This window comes from Pleurodeles waltl, chromosome 3_1 (assembly GCF_031143425.1).
Source record: "Pleurodeles waltl isolate 20211129_DDA chromosome 3_1, aPleWal1.hap1.20221129, whole genome shotgun sequence".
Taxonomy (NCBI): domain Eukaryota; kingdom Metazoa; phylum Chordata; class Amphibia; order Caudata; family Salamandridae; genus Pleurodeles; species Pleurodeles waltl.
Genome location: NC_090440.1, coordinates 1164012764 through 1164027897, shown reverse-complemented (window position 1 = coordinate 1164027897; position 15134 = coordinate 1164012764).

The window sequence follows — 15134 nt, the reverse complement described above, 5'->3', positions numbered from 1 at the left end:
TGTCTAATATAATGTTGTTATTGTTAAAGGTTTTTGCCATAGGATCGACATAAAATCTATCCGAACTAACTAGCGTCTGCTCTTTCAATGAACCTCTGGGGGTGTAACTTGAGTATGTTAGGCGTGCTGTTTCTTTTACATAATTCGATTGTATTTGGAAATACCCACAGGATTTACTTATCAGATGGAATAACGTGAATTTAATACTTCACAGATGTTCTGTAGTAAGAGAAAAGGTTTTGCCAATAAAAGGAAAAGGATGTTATAATCCCATAATTCTCTGCATTACTTTCTTAAGTGTCATGTGGAATATACAGTAACTGCACATCTGCCAAGTTCTCAGCCTTGCTCATCACATACATGCTAGATATACCAATTTGCTGCCTTCAGATTATATCACAAGGGACCTGTTGTGTAAGTAGTAATTCCAGTTCCTCTAAGACTTTAAGACACATGTAGAGTTAAGTATGTTGAAAGCACCCACATAAAGTGATGATGCTCCTACCTTACCAAACTTGATTCTAGTCCAGAGCTTTGCAGGATTAGCGTCAAATTTTGACGCTAATCCTGCAAAGCTCATTGAGGCCCATTGTAACAATGGTGTGCCTCCTCTTAACACCTGCTCTGAGCAGGCGCTAAAAGTGCCGAAAGAAATTACGCAGAGAAATCTCTTTGATTTCTTTGCATCATTTTTTCGGCTCCCCTAACGGGGGAATGCCCTCTTTGCACACATTATGCCTGCCACAGGCATAATATAGCGCAAAGGGTTACAAAGTTGCGCAATGCATGCATTGTGCCACTTTGTAAATATGACGTGGGGATTTTGGCCTCATTGGGCCACATTAGCATCACTAAAAATGACACTATTGTGGTGCAAGGAGGCACTAAGGGCTTTTAAATTTGCCTCTGATAGTCAGGGGAAATGCAGGGTTTCTGATATTGGAGTCTCAGCTGCCTCGGCCGTGTGTAAGTCTGTGAAGCATAGCTGACTGAGTCAGGGTAAACAAACAATTACCCCATGTGCAAGGAGAAAACACTTTGGCCTTGACTTAAAAAAAATTGGCACCACTTTTCTTGCACCCATTTCAGTCCCCCTAACGCCACCATATGTATGCCGTATCTAAGATACGGTGCACCATGACAGTAGTTAGGGGAACTAGCGTCAAACTTTTTGACGCCAGTTTGGAGCTTTGCAGGTTTAGCATAAAAAATGTTGATGCTAATCCTGCAAAGCCCATTGAGGTCCACTGTAAATAATGGTGTGCCTCCTTTTAATGCCTGCTCTGAGTAGATGTTAAAAGTGCCAAAATAAATGGCGCAAAGCAATCCTTTAGATTGCTTTGCCCCATTTTCTTGGCTCCCCCTAATGGGGGAACTCCCCCTTTGCATACATTATGCTTGGTGCAGGCATAATATATCGCAAAGGGTTAAAAAGTGGCGCAATGCATGCATTATTCCACTCTGTAAATTTGGCGCTGCAATTTTGGCGTCGTTTGGCCACATTAGCTTAAAAAAAATGACAATAATATGGCACAAGGATGCGCTAGGGGCTCTTAGATCAGCCCTTTTGTGTATCAGGACTATTGTTTTTTTTGTTACTTTATGGGAAAAAACTTCCACTTTGGGGGGGTCTATTTCAGTAAAATAAAAAATGAATGCAGAGTGGGCAAAACAAACTAGGGGTGGGTGAAGAATTCTGCTCCACTGGTGGAGTTTGCAGAGTTTTGCCCACTCTGCGCAGAGTTCCGAAAAAATCAGCAAAGCTTACCATGGGATGTTACTGATCTTTTAAAACTTTATGTGCAAATTCTGCCTTGAGTGCACTGACAGACTTTACCTTTTATATTAGTAATATCAAGTGTCTTCTGATCGCTTCCCTATTCATTTGTTCTTTGGGTGACTTTTTCTTTAAAAAAATGTTTAGGATATGCGGGTTCATTTGTGATCCTCTAGTAACCGCTCATCAATATGTGTTAAATGACCAGTATAAAATTGTCGACCTTTGGGAGATCACTCTCAGAACTGCTCACACCTGGGAGGTGATGTTGCAACTCCGCTGTTTGTCTGTTTGCAAGGAATGGAGCCTACAGAGAGCATTCATACACTTTTTCAGGATTTTAAGCCAATCTGTTGTGGTCAAAAGTGTTGAACATGGCCACCGGATTTCAAGTGAGCCTTTGCCCGCTATGTCAAGAATATTCACCATACTCAGACATAAGCCGCTTCTGGGACATGAAGCAAGAATAATCATGATTGGTGCACGTGTAGAGTAATGTGTGCCTCGATGTCATGTTGCGGTTGACATGGCATTACATTTTCACGTATTTTAGAGCGCTATAGGAGTTGGAACTGAGGTGTAGTTGTTGAGTTGTGTTGAGCTGATTTTGCAGCCACTTGTACCAGCAAGATTAAAGTGAAAGTCAGAGGTACTTTGTCAAAAAAAGTCAGATCTTCTTGGTCATCACAGTTGAGGAATGATCCATAGACATCCTAAATAGTTTAGATTACTTTGTCACCTCTTTGAATCGATTTATATTGCACAAGTGACACTACAAGTAATGATGTGTGTATTCACGAAACCCTCCTGGTTCCCTTTCTCAACAAGCCTCATCACCAAGTCACTCTGCGTCATTTACCAAGATCCTGATAGTATTGGAGATCCCGAGGCAAGGAAAGTCAAATCAAGAAAGCACGACTTTCCCTCCTTCACTCCCACCATATGAAATGGGATTTCTTTCCATCTTGATGTGGCTCCTTTGCTTCTCACCTTCAGGAAAAAATTAAATACCTTTTTCTTCTCTATCTACCTGATCTTCTTCTAAAATATCTCTCTTTTTGCTGTGTATGAACTGATTGTTTGCCTGAACCATGGATGTCCCACAGGGCACTTGAAATTGTATTCTTCTGCTCTTGATGCCTGGATTCTAGTTATTGTCCCCACTTATGCATGTAAATGTCTGTCCAAGCAATAAGCATGTATTTTTCTGGGGTAGATTAAACACTCCTGTCCTCCCAGGCCAGGCTGCTCTACAATTACCCAAAATAAAATAATTAAATAAAACAATATTTCTAGAGTATTCAGTGTAGTGCATTTTTCAGTTGTGCTCTAGTTGCCAAATTAGACTGGCAAAGGATCATTGCCGTCAATACTACATGAAATGAAGGCAGAGTAGTTTCGAATTTCACCCCAATTAATCAGTGTATCACCAATACAGTTTATCCATTACCTGATATTTATTTCCATTGTAGATTTCTCTAATGTTTTTTTAACATTCCAATCACTAAGTTAGCTCAGCGAATTAAGCACTTACCAGTGCAATCTATGTGCAATATGATGTTTACAAGTTCAAATACCATGATTAGCCAGCTGACTCAGCCTGACATCATTTCAAAATTAACACAACGCATACTACTGAGACGCGTAATAGTAATATCAACTATTTACGAAGCTAGGAAATCACTATAACTGCCTGGACATGCACTATTTAAAACACATTATCTTACCACTGTTCATTAATTAATCTTTAAAAACATAACTGTTCATCATTTAATACTAAAACCTCTACTTCATAATTTTTTTCTAGATAGAATCACTTTTGCGGCATAAAAAAAGCTGTATGAAGGACTGAAATCAGAAGTGGCAAATTTACCAATTATAAACATAGAAGTCAGTTCTAGTTCCAGTATAAAAGTGTGTGTTCATGTGGAATCACTTTAGCTCTTGGTGAGTCAGTCCCCACACGTGCTAAAGTGGGATGTGCTATACAATAAACACCCATATAAAAGTCTATAGAAATAATCTAGACTGAATGACACGAGGACAATGTGTACATTACTTTACGCTTCTCAGCATTAGAGGTGTGTGTACTAACTAAATTATGATATGGTCCAAAATAGTTGTCTAAAACCTAAACCCGCTGAAATTCCCCAGTTATGTTTAGCTAAGCAATCCGAAGATTCCCAAGATGCAGTGCACGTACATTCACATGTTCACTATGGATGACATAATAAATTAAATTAACAATGATCTGCCAGGAGTGTTTGCATTACAAGTAGCCAAACGGCTGCTCAGTTTCACGAACAGGTAACGAGTGTCTGACGCGCTCTAAAGGCTGATATAAGGCTGCAGCACCGCTGTGAACATATAGATATCCCTGATTATGACCATTATCTTCACAGAATCAAAGGGTTGCAGTATCGACGCATGTACGCATTTTCATTGAACACACTCAGCTAGAAAGGAGTGCTGAACATATGGTTGCAGGTATGCTCTTAGCATGTCAGCCGAGGAAGGGTGATGATGTTTATGTTGTGCCAGATACGTTGTGCATGTGATAGAGCGGTCCGTAGTAATAATTTACCTGCGCTTGGACGCTCTTTAGGCCGATGAATCTTTTGACTTAGTGGGAACTCTCTGTACTCTTATATCGATCAGTCACATCGAATCAATGATCAATAACGAACATAAGCAACACCTTGAACAACATAACACTTAACAATTAATCCAGAATACATTTCGGCGGACCCTGACCTTTCAGTCAGGAAGAACCACACCAGTTTATTGCAAAGTTAGTGAATTTATTTCCCTATATTAACAAAGCTAGCACAATATAAATGTGTCTCAACACCAAATGATAAACATATATGAACATTAATAGCTGTCCATAACGTCGAAACAAGTGTAATCTATGAAGCATTTGAATCACAAGGCATTCGATAATGGCAATGCAAATCACTAATACGATAATCTGTAATGAACTAATGGCATACATTTAGTCAGCATAACAAGATCTCAAATTGCATCGTGTGACAGATGGAAACCTCGTCTAACCTCAAATTAGCATCGGCATGTGGGACTTCATGCAAAAACAATTTAGCAACATTAATTTAGAAAAACTCCTAACTAGGGCTCTTACCAAAATCAGCAGTTGGTTACCCAAAAGAAACACAATGCAATTTTACAATTTCTTTTCATATTTACCAATTACGTTCAGCATACAAGGAAGTCTTCGTCTCACAGGTACCGTTCTTCGGTCATGATGGGTACCCTTTTCGATCGGCATAGGACGGGGCAAAGGGGCAGGGGTGAACGGGGCAAATGCCTCACGGCGGCAAGGTAAAACTACTACTTCATGCAAAGGGACAAGTCAAAATTAAAGTCTCTAGGGCAAGAATCATTTAAAGTCTCTTTCTCTCTATTAGAGAAAGAATCAAAGTCTCTCAAAATGGCGTCGCAGCAAAGTGGGCCATAATAGCTACGATGTCCGAATGTTCGTAATCGCGGGCAAATGGCGTATCTTCTTCTCGTGCACCTGATTTTTATAGACAATAGTTCAAGTCCAGTAGGGTCTCCATTGGAGGGTTCATAGGTTAGCTTCAAATTGACCAATCAAAAGCGACAGTTCTCAAGCTTTTACTTAAGCATACATTATCCTTGGAGATGGGTACGCAAATCGCAACATTGTCTCCCAATTAGCTTACTCTCAGAGCCTCCATTGTCCGCACCTGCAAGTCGACCTTGAATTAAAGAGAAAATATGCCAGGCTGGCACTAACTTTAAGATAAGCATGTGAACAGTTTCTGTGGAAAAGTACAGCTTCAAGCAAGAATACACGTTTATTAGCACAGTGGAAAAATACGAGCATCTAAACCGTGAGACCAGGCAACTAGGCCAAAGCCTCCGCTAAAGTAATGCTAAGCTAAAACATTTCAAACAAGCAAATCGTAGCCTACGTTTATGATTATGTCGGATTAGTGTAATTCTAATACACCACGTTATATAAAGCACGCGTATAAATGTTGGCAAACTACTCTGAGGGCACATTTTGTCCCCGTACAATCTTAATTAGTTCGGTTAATGTCACACATGATTATTTCAGCACTACGTTTAAGCGTTAATAAATCAAAACCTTCATTTTCTGCTTCATCAATCCCTCCACTGATGACTACTTGTCATCACACAAATCATGCCCACAAATTTTATTCCATTAAAATTCTGTCAGTTCCCTTTTCCTTTTAATTCCCCTAGTTTGCGCTTTGTATTCTTCTGCCATTCTTTCATAATTTTCTCTTCTTTTCTTCTTTTAATTCTTTCCATAATCATTATTATTCCCCTTTTTATTCCCCAAATTCCAAATACACAAATTATTATTACTAATATTCCTTCTATTATTTTTAATAATATTCCATTCCAAATTCCCCCAAGCCAATGTCCCACTGAAGCAAGTCCTTTTCCAACCTTCTCCCACACTCCTGGTTCTTTCAATTCTTTCAAATCTGCACTTTCTTTTGTTAGATTAGCAAGCATAGTTTTAATCTTCACACTATTATCCGGTATATAGGTACAGCAGTGACGTGCACCAATCATTTTGCAAACGCCTCCATCCTTTGCTAAAAGAATGTCTAAAGCAAGCCTATTTTGAAGAGTCATAGCTCTTTCCGCTGCGAGCTCAGCATCTATCAGGATTATAGCACCTGAAAACTTTGTCAGCATGTTATCCACTATAGTAGACAACTTTCGTATCTTGATGGAATTCAACACAACTCCCAATGAAGGAATCATGGCTCCAAATATATCACCTACCACAGCAGCTGCGGTCTCTCTTTTCTGGATACTATGAGATCCAGATGTCTTTTGAATCATCGATACGTCATCCAGTTGATAAACCTTTGGGAACACTATACCCAAATAACATCTCCCCCACCATCCCTTTGGAAGACGATAATAAGCATTATGTCCACAAATGTAATACACACCTGGAATGACAGGGTCAAGTCCGTTCATCATGAATGTCCATTTGGCCTTAAAAATAAACGTATGTTTACACTCACTCGCTCCTACAAAAATGTTGTCATAATAAGATTCACCTCGATATATACAAAACTTTCCTACATGCCAAGCATCTAAAGCTATTTTCCCCTGTGTCTTTATAGCAGCAAAATCATAATTATCTACTGAAGTCCTCTTATGCAGCTCTTTTTCTAATTTCGCCTTCATTTGTGCCCTTCTGTCATCTGTGCGATCTAAAAAGCTTATTTCTACAGCAGAGACTGAGCAAGTAAGGTTCTCCCTATGAGCATGAGCCGTTTCAAAAGGTTGCATTGGCTCGAAAAATTCCCCCATAATTTTGTAATCCCAATATTTTGCAGTCTGTCTTAGCTGCGCTATTATAGGAACATAAGCAAAGGTAACATCATAATTCGAGTAAAAATACTGTATGTTAGTTTGACCATAAAACCTAGACATTACTATACTACATGTAATCCCATATGTAAGAGGCATGTGGTGATAAGTTACCCCTTCCTTTACTGATGTCGGTATCTGTGTACACACATAACAATCCTTCGCATCCATAGTCTCAACATACTCTGTTAGTAAGCGATAGAAAACGTTATACGAAAGCTCTTTCTTATCGTGCATGAGCCTCTCATCCATTGCTAGTCTTTTCAATGGGGTTAGTTCAGTGACAGTAACAGGAACAATGGTAGAAGCAGCAATAGTCTCATTCTCACCCTTTCCATGCATTCCAAACACAATTGCCATTATTATTATTACACAAGTTACTACCAAGCCTATACACACATATTTACAATATTTCTTTCTATTGTTTTGCGTAGCGTACCTAGTCATGATCTGTATAGAATCAGAGAGCTAGAAGCACTTATAAATGAAACTATTTAGCAATTCAGTTACAAAGCTGAACAAGCGCAATGTTCACACCGTCTTCTTCAAAAGGCCAGTCACTTATCGGTTAGCAGCATTTGTCTCAATTCGGCAATAACTCAGTCTTTATCAGTTTAGCAAATGTCTCATCCTGTTTAACAATGTCTCAGCTGGTTGTTTCTTTCACGTTATATTGTAGCGAGCAATATCATTTACTCTTTCAATCGACAGAGTCTATGAAACTTTTCTTTTCTATTGGTATCTCTTCTTCTTCTTCGTTCTCGATGCTTAGAGATACAAACTCGTCTGTCCAATCATCATTGACTGCATATGCCCATTCAGGACCGGAATACCTCCTGTTTGGTATCCTTTTTCTTTTCAATTTTGCTTCTCTTTTCGACTCTGCTTCGCTGGTACTTTCCTCTTTCGTCAAGTCTTTTTCTTCGCTTGACGATCGTTCCACAACAGTCACTTCCTTTCTTTTCTCTTTCACTTTCGGCCTTCCTCCTTCGTTCAAACTTTCTTTACCCTTTTCTTTTACTGGTGAGATACTCAGTCTTCTCTTTGCACCATGTCCATTTGATGGACCTGCTGTCTTTTCTGCGGAAGCTTGAACCTTTTCGTTCTGTTCTGCCTCGTTCCCTCCTTCTGGGGAATCAATCACGTTCTCTATTTCTCTTTCTGTATCGTCTGCTTCTGGCAAGGCCCTCCTCTGATCAGGCCCTCCTTCTTTTTCACCCTTTTCGAGCCCTTCGTCACCGTTACTTTCGTCAGGCTCTTTATCACTTTCAGCTGCTTCAGGCTCCTTGTCACCTTCAGCTGCTTCAGGCTTTTTGCTACCCTCAGCTGCTTCAGGCTCTTTGTCACCTGCAGCTTCTTCGTCGCTGTCTGAACTTTCTCCTTGGTCTCCCCCAAGTGAGTTGGTGTCTTCGTCGTCGGAGAATATCTCTTTCTCTCCTGCTTCTGCCTGTTCGCTTTCAGTTCGCTTTTGTTCTGTCTCAGCACTCGGCACTGCTTTATCAGGCACTGGTACTTCCAGCGCTTCAACTTCCTCATCTGTGGGACACAACACCTTCTTTGTGTGACTGGCGTGAATCCAGTTGGGAACCCCCGCACACTTCACAGCGGTAGTTGTCGTCAAGATCACTTGAAAAGGGCCTTTCCAACGGGGTTCCAGACACGATTTTCTCACGTGCTTCTTTACCACGACCCAGTCACCTGCTTTCAGTGCGTGTCCTGGACCTTGGATCGGTGGCAAGGTGGTCGCTTCCACCTGGTGAGAGAAAGAGCGAACCACGTCAGCCAGTCCTTTGCAGTAGTCTAACACCATATCATCTGTAATATTCAAAAGCATGTTTGCGGGAACTGCAGGAAGTCTCATAGCCCTGCCCATGAGAATTTCATGCAGAGACAATCCAGTCTTTCTATCAGGAGTGTTTCTCATTGACATTAGCGCTAAGGGCAATGCGTCAGGCCATTTCAAATTTGTCGATGCACATATTTTTGCCATTCTCGATTTCAGCGTACCATTCATCTGCTCCACCAGTCCTGAGGCTTCAGGGCGATAGCTACAGTGCAGCTTTTGCTCAATGTTCAGCGCTTCGCAAAGTAACTTTATCACCTCGTTATTGAAGTGACTTCCCCTATCTGATTCTAAAGAGATCGGGAATCCGAAACGTGGTATCAACTCCCTCAACAATAGCTTGGCAACTGTAAGGCTGTCATTTCTACGTGTGGGGTATGCTTCAATCCAGTGACTAAAAATGCACACAATCACCAACACATATTTCAGACCCCCATGCACAGGCATCTCAATGAAATCCATCTGCATTCGACTAAAAGGCCCGCTTGCCCTACCAATGTGACTCGCGCTCACAACTGTTCCCTTCCCTGGGTTCATCTGCTGGCAAGTGACACATCGATGGCAAACTGCTTCTGCAGCTTGACGAAATCTGGGGTTAAACCAATCAGTTTTGAACAATCTTATCATGACATCTCTCCCTAGGTGAGCCTGCCCATGATAGAACCGCGCAAGCTGTGATAAGAGACTATTTGGCAAAACATATTTTCCCTCATGTGAAACCCATAACTCGTCTTGTCTCTTTATACATTGTGATTTAATCCAGGAATCTCTTTCATCCTCCCTGACATTATTCTGTAGTGCTTTTAGTTCCTCTATTGTATCTACAACCTTCAAGGCAAATGCTTCAGCTGGTTCGAGTTCTGGTTCACTTATTGTATTCCAATCATCCCTTAGCAATATACAGTTCAAAGCACAACATCTTGCGACTTGATCCGCATATGCATTTCCCAGAGACACATAGTCCTGTCCTTTCGTATGAGCACTACACTTTACCACTGCAACTTCAGCTGGCACTTGAATGGCGTGTAACAATTCCCTTATCCTCTCCCCGTTCTTCACTGGGGATCCTGAAGAAGTCAGGAACCCTCTCTGTGACCATAGTTGTCCAAAGTCATGCACAATCCCAAACCCGTATTGACTATCAGTATAAATGGTGACTTTCATCAATGCAGACAGTTGACATGCTCTGGTAAGGGCAACAAGTTCTGCTACTTGTGCAGAATAGACTCCTTGAAGCCATCCCGCTTCCAAAACACCTGTTACAGTACATACAGCATATCCTGCTTTCAAAATCCCCATCCCATCTCTTAGACATGAACCATCAACAAAAAGAATTTGGTCATTTACATCAAGCTTGGTGTCCTTGATGTCCGGTCGAGGTTTTGTGCAAAATTCAGTCACCTGAAGGCAGTCATGCTCGACGTCCTCAGCGTTCTCAATTTCAGCATTTTCTCCAGGAAGCAAGGTAGCTGGATTCAACGTAGTGCACCTTTTCAGCTGCACATTCGGTGAGCCCAAAATTATCGTTTCATACCTTGTGAGTCTCGCTCCAGTCATGTGTTGCGTTCGGGAGCGGGTCAAAAGTATCTCAACTGAGTGAGGGACCATGACTGTTACTGGGTGTCCCATCACTATTCCTTCACTCTGAGTAAGGCTGATACCAACTGCTGCTACGGCGCGCAAACACCCTGGGAGTGCTGCTGCAACCGGATCCAAAGTAGCTGAAAAATACGCTACTGGTCTGTTTACGCCACCATGGGCTTGGGTCAAGACAGACAAAGAACATGCATCACGTTCATGGCAAAACAATGTGAAGGGCTTCGTGTAGTCAGGCATACCTAAAGCTGGAGCCCTGCACATGCATTCCTTTAGTTCAACAAAAGCATCCATCTCATCTCCTTTCAGCTCAATTTCATCCAAGGCATCCTTTTGGGTCAATTTCAATAGGGGCTTTGCTAGAGACGAAAAGTTGGGGATCCACTGGCGACAGTATCCCACCATTCCCAAAAACTTCCTCACCTCCTTCCTTGTCTTTGGTGGACTCATTTGGAGTATGCTTGTAATTCTTTCCTTCATTATTCTCCGTGATCCTTTCTCTATTTGGTGACCCAAGTATTTCACTTTCTTCTGACAGAACTGTAATTTGGAAGGAGACACCTTATGTCCATTCCTTCCCAGATGGTTCAACAGAGCAATAGTATTGGCTGTGCAGCCACTTTCTGTCTTTGATGCAACCAGTAAGTCATCAATGTACTGTACTAGGGTTGACTCGAATGGCAATTCTAATGCTTCCAGATCTTTCTTTAGAATCTGATTGAAGATTGATGGTGACTCAGAAAACCCTTGAGGAATTCGACACCAACTGTATACTCTGTCTAGGAATTTGAAACAAAAGAGGAATTGGCTGTCCTCATGAAGAGGCACAGAAAAGAATGCTTGTGACAAATCGATGACTGAGAACCATTCAGCATCGCAAGGGACTTGAAACATTATCACAGCTGGGTTCGGCACGACAGGGCAGCACTTTATTATGATGTCATTTATTTTCCTCAAATCCTGCACGAGTCGGACCTTCCCACTCGGCTTTATTAGTCCCATTATTGGTGAATTACATGGACTGCTTAACACTTCTTTCAGTACTCCCTGCTTTACGAATTCGTCAATGAGTTGAGCAACTTTCATGAGGATATCTTGTGGCATGTGATATTGTGGGGTCTGGGGAAAGATTGCATTGGGCTTTACCATTACTTTTACTGGTTCCACTCCTTTCATCAATCCCACCTCTTTCCCTGTCATGTCCCACACTTCCTTTCCGACTGTTTCCCGTAATTCTGCTGGAATATCGTCTTCAGTTATCATCGGGAAGAGACAAATCAGAGGATATTCTTCATCTACCGTTTCCATCTCTTCCCCCTCTACACTGTCCTCTTCTTCCCCATCACTGCTCGTCTGTATTGTTATTCCTTCGTTCGAACACATGATCGAACAACCCAATTTGCACAATAGGTCCCTCCCTAACAGTGCTATCGGGCTTGAGTCACACACCACAAACTGATGTACCCCTTGATAGTTACCGATGCTGACTGGAACTGGATCTGTAATTGGGTTCGTCAGATGTCTGTTTGCTACTCCCACCACTTGAACTGTCCTCCCTGAGAGTGGCAAATTTGGTACTTCACTACTCTTAACTGTTGAACGTGTGGCTCCCGTGTCAACCAAGAATGAGACACGGTGACCCATTACTCTTCCCTCCACATACGGACCCCTTTGATCAACTTCCAAGGATGCCGCAAGCACACAATCTCCTTCTTCTCCTGAACTTTCACTCTCCCATACATTGTTTATTCCACTCTCACTGTGTAATGGGAACTGTTGTACGGTGCCATTTGTACTCATTACCTGACCCGTTACCTGTGGAGGAACCATCACTTGCTGCTGACTCATTGGTGCCAAGGGTATTTGCATTTGCTGATTAGGTGCCATAGGTAACTGCTGTTGCATCGGCTGCATTTGCGTCATCTGCATACGAGGCATCTGCATCTGCTGCGGCTGCATAGGTTGTAATCCCTGCAATTGATTTACAGTCTGAAAATTTGAGTTTGGACCTCTCAATTTCGGTCCCCTCATTGGCTGAAATGCATTGACATCATTGTTTTGCTGACCAACACCTGCACCTGCACCTGCACCTGCACCTGCACCTTCCTGCACCACCATCGGGCACTCGCGTTTCCAGTGACCGACGATTCCGCACACATGACACGGCATCACCTTCTTCATTGCCTGCACACCCGTCACAACAGTGTTCAAATCCGGACCATTATTCACAAAACCTCCTCTGCCTCTGCCTCTGGCCTGTGGTTGAAACGCCATGTTTCCCTGCAACTGTAACTGCTGTTGCGGTACTTGCTGTTGGAACCCTTGCATCCCTTGCAAACCTTGCAGACCTTGCAAACCTTGAAAACCTGTTTGAGCTGCCTTAAGCTGCATCATCATCACCTTCTCTTTCAGCTTTTTCTGTTTTACCTCAATTTCGTCGCTACAGTATTTCGCATAAGTCAAGACCTCATCAATCGGTTTCGACTGCCAACAAATCAAATGCGACTTTATCATCTGACTTATCTCTGGTCTCAACCCTTCCACAAATCTGAACACAAAATGGAGCATGTCCTTCGCCTCAATTGTTTCCGTGCCACTATAATTCTTGAACGCCTTCAACAACCTCTCATAGTAACTATGAATCGATTCTTTAGTCTCCTGGGCAGTTCGATCAATCTTCTGCCAATCCACATTCTTCGCGGGTACCTTCGTTTTCAAATGCTCAATCACCTTATAGTACAAGCTCATCACCAAAGGTGATGGTGCACCTGTCTCCCTGTCCCTCTCTGGTTCACTTGTCGGCCAACCTACAGCTCTTTTGCAATCCTCCCACAAATCTGCCGGAACCACAATCTCAAATAGAGTGTTCAGGTCTTCCCAGAGACATTTTGCAAGCTTCACAAACCTATCAGTCTGTTGGTACCATTCAATTGGTTTCTCTCTCAGTTTGGGAAAATCGTCCGTAAAGGACTGAATGTCGCTTCTGTGCCATGGTACATGTACTCATTTTCCCCCTGCTGTCTCCCTCATTGGTAACATTGTTACTGTATCACCACTCTGCGGTCTTTTCTCATTGTGCTCTGTAGCACTGTCCCTCCTCTTATCCTTCCTCTTTACCCACCTGCTTTCCCACTTGTCTAAGCACCTCCACACTTGTGCACTCTGCAACAATTCTCTAAGGTGTGTCTTCATGCCTGCTGACCTCATGTGTTCAAAATCTGTGGTCCCAAAATCTAACCTGTAGCTCCTGCTCAAGTGTTTCGTCTTGTCTATGTCAACCCCGTTTCTGTCAGCTGCTTCCTGTAAGCTCTTATGTATCTTGTTCACTTCCTTCGTAATCCTGGGACATAGATACCTCAGCTCTTCTTCCGTGTAGGACTCTAACCTGTTCACACCCATAGTCCCTTCCACCAATTCTTGTGCTTCCATGTTCAGCCTGACCCTATTCATATAGTCTTCTCCTTTCCCACTAGCTGAATTTTGGGTGGAATTCAGACTGTTGAACCACTGTGTCAGCTGTTGCGCATTCACCCCTATCAGGGTAGCGTTCACATCGACTGCCATCGATGGCTGCGGCAGCTTGTCAGTGTTCGATGTGAGAGGTATTATCAGTGGGGGGCTCGACCTCACCAGTGTTGACTGAGCACATATGGGACTAAACTCCATCAAGGACCCAGACCCAGTTGGCTGAGCCGCTATCGGAGTTATCCTTGGAGTGTTTTCTATGCATCTTCTTTCTGTCCCATTCTGCAGCATTGATCCCTGACTGTTCAGACCCGAATTAGGCTGGCTATACAGAGGTACCGCTGGACCTACAGTAATGGGTAAGGATATTGCGTCTGGGTTCTGTCCATTCCCCATGTTCTGAGGCATGTTCATTCCCACACCATGGGTCATCATTGCCGACATGCCCATCTGGCTCCCCGTCATTTGAGCATGTGCGTTTCCTCCCTGCATCTGCTTTTGAGGCATCAAAAACTGAGTTGATTCAGCTTGTGCCATTGTTTGGTTGTAACCATTCTGTACTCCCCTTACGGTTGGATCTAGAATCATCCCTCCACTATTTTCACTACTGTAGTACCCTGGCATCTGCGGCTGATAATTTTCTGCTGGTTTCAACACGGGTACATCTGGATATATTCTCCTAACCTGCGGTATCTGCAGGGTGAACAATAAACTCGGGTCCTTAGATCCCGATGACGCTCCTGAACTCTGTGTTTCATTGCTCTGCACCGGTGCTGGAGGGGCAGAACTGGTACTTGGACCTTGTCCATTCTCTGCATAAGGCGGTGGACGGTCGTTCAGCAATTGCATTATCAACTCCTCATCCTCTAACTCCTCTTCTCTTCTCAACTTTTCCTCGTCCTCTCTATCCTTGGAACACTTCCTGTCTGTCTTACAGGTAGCTTTCTTCCCTGTCTCTTCTCCTTCCTTAGTAATTGCGGGGAACAATTTTATCCCCTGCAATACATCTGACCTCCACACCTTCTGTGCATTATCCCACCTAGCATC